We start from the raw sequence: 2,635 nt of genomic DNA on the forward strand, positions 1-2,635 counted from the left end.
TGTCCCGGGCCCTCCAGAGATCATTTACCAGCGTGACCAATGCCGTTTCCGTGCTGTATCCCGGCCTGAAGCCCGACTGGAGCGGGTCCAGATAGACTGTTTCCTCCAGGTGCCGAGGGAATTGCTGCGCAACCACACTCTCAACAACCTTCGCCACAAAGCGAAGGTTGGAGACCGGGCGATAGTTAGCCAATACATCATGCGCTTCTCAGTCAAAACCGAGGTAGCAACAGCCAAAGAACCTCAATGTAGAAATCTGCTCAAATCTGTTGAAGTCTGCTGGTCTTCCTCACAAGGCAGAAAGCATTAAAAGTCCAGGCATTTCCCTTAATTAATGTTGCAAATTTCTTTTTGAAGCTCCATTTTTCCCATTGTGCTTTTGGTTTAATTGCTCTATTCCTAATTGTAATTAGGTTCCAAGTATATATTTAATTGCTTGGTTTGTTCAGCCTATTTGTGACCCCAAAAGTCTCCTTTAAGAGGCTTATGTTTGATTAATACAGTTGTTTTATTTAATAAAACAAGATTCTCCCAGCTACTTTATCAAATGTCCTCTCATTGGCATGGCTGTTCTTACCTTTTTCTCACTGTTGTAGCAACTCCAGTAATTAATATTTGCCTGATTGAACTTTTGCTCTTAGTTCTCTCTCTCTCTCTCTCTCTCTCTCTCTCTCTCTCTCTCTCTCTCTCTCTCTCTCTCTCTCTCTCTCTCTCCCTCTCTCTCTCTCTCTCCTTCCCTTCCCTTCCCTTCCCCTCCCCCAATTACCTATTTTCTGTTAGTATTCTGTCTGGTCCACTTCCTTTTACTTATGAAATTCTGTCAAAACAACATTTGTCCTCTATATATGAAATAATAACAATTGTAACTGTGATCCAAAGAAAGAGACAAATAGATTCATTTCTGTTCCCTTTAGTATTCTGTCAGGCTGAACTTCCAATAACCTTGGCACAAGATCTGAGATCTTGAAGGTAAGGAGCTTGTCTGCTGTACAAACACCAGAATGCTCTAGAACAATGCTTCTTAACCTTGGCAACTGTAAAATGTGAGGACTTCAACTCCCAGAATTTCCCAGCCAAATTTCCCAGAATTCCCTTGCTGAAGAGGAGTCCACACATCTTAAAGTTGCCAAGGTTGAGAAACAGTGCTATCACCTGGTCCAATGTCTCTTTCTCTTCCCCCAAAGAGTCCTGCATGCAATCCTTGCTTCTGTGTATTTGTATGTGTTTGGAATCTTTAACTTAGAAACTTTACAAGGTTAAGTATTCTTAAGTCAGCACCACTGTTCCTTTCTGTGCCATAATACCTCTTTTCAAAATTCTGTCCTCACTGGCTATGAATGCAGTTTACTTGGCATGCTGAAGGATCTTTAAAACAAGACTTCAAGTTGACCTATTTTCACCTTTATTTAGTTTTGAGAGGGGGAAGGAACTCTTTGAATAAACCTGTGGTTTTCCCTTCTCTCTGATCTTTTGCTTGCATTTCTATAGCTGTTGTTAGTAACTGCATGTCAAAAAAGGGTTACAGGATGTCCTAGTACCCTTTGTCAAAAGACTTGGAGAAGTGTTCTTCTTTCATCATTGCCTTTAGTTGGGAAAGTGCCAAAAGTCTCACTATTATGCTGAGTGCCTGAGAGCACAGAGTAGCCATCAATCTTCCCCAGCAGAGTATTTTTGTTAGCCAACTTTACAACAAAATCGTATTTAAAAGCTCCAGCCCCATTTCTTTCAGCTCCTTTTATTGAATTTTGCATGTGTGCATGCACACCTATCTTACAACCTTCATAACATTCACAGTGATGAATACAGGCTCCCAGAGTTTCAGATTAGGAGGGAGCCTGTTGGATTTTTCAAAAAATAATTTTGCTTTGATGATCATTGTTCCTCCTAAAAGTGACAGATTTTGGAATGGCCCAGAAACTCTTTGCATGAAGATTTAGAGAATGTTAGGGATAAAAAAAGAAGAAGTGTTTTGCCATTTAATTTTACAATCCAATCCAATAGTGTGATTTTTTTTTCAGAGCACTTACTATGAATATTTTGTGTATTTAAAAAAGGGTCCAGGATTCAAACAAAAAAAAATCACCGGCCATGACACAGTGACTGAAGCTCCTTTTTATGTCCACCCTCTTTTTTTTTTTTAAACATATTGTTGAAAGAAAGGTTTTCATCCTGGTTCATCCAAGCCGGGGATAAATAAACAACATGGCGACTGCTTTAGAAAGAAGTTTGCAGTTTATTGAACAGCCAGACCGAAAGATGGTTCTGGCAGGAAAGAGGAGAGAAAAGAGGAAACTGAGCACATGTGGCAAGTAGGTTTTTATACCCTCTGAAACCTTTTGTTTGGAGTAGTTTCCTGTTCCTGTTTTAGGCTTTGTATTTCCTGTGTTACGTATTCTGACCTGAGTCTGGGTGTGCCTTTCTGATATTCTTGATGGTGATGGGTTAGCCCTGTTATGTCCCAAGGGTTACCGTATTTATTGGCGTATAACACGCACTTTTTTCCCCTGAAAATAGGGGGCAAATGATGTGTGCGTGTTATACGCCGATATAAGGTCTCCGCCGTGCGGCCCCACCTCGGCCCGGGCAGCCACGGCCCTTCCCCGTCCTCCTGCTGCCGCTGCCGCCGCGGCCCTTC

This window comes from Protobothrops mucrosquamatus, unplaced genomic scaffold (assembly GCF_001527695.2).
Source record: "Protobothrops mucrosquamatus isolate PMUCROS unplaced genomic scaffold, P.Mucros_1.0 scaffold43, whole genome shotgun sequence".
In the NCBI taxonomy this organism is placed as follows: Eukaryota; Metazoa; Chordata; class Lepidosauria; order Squamata; family Viperidae; genus Protobothrops; species Protobothrops mucrosquamatus.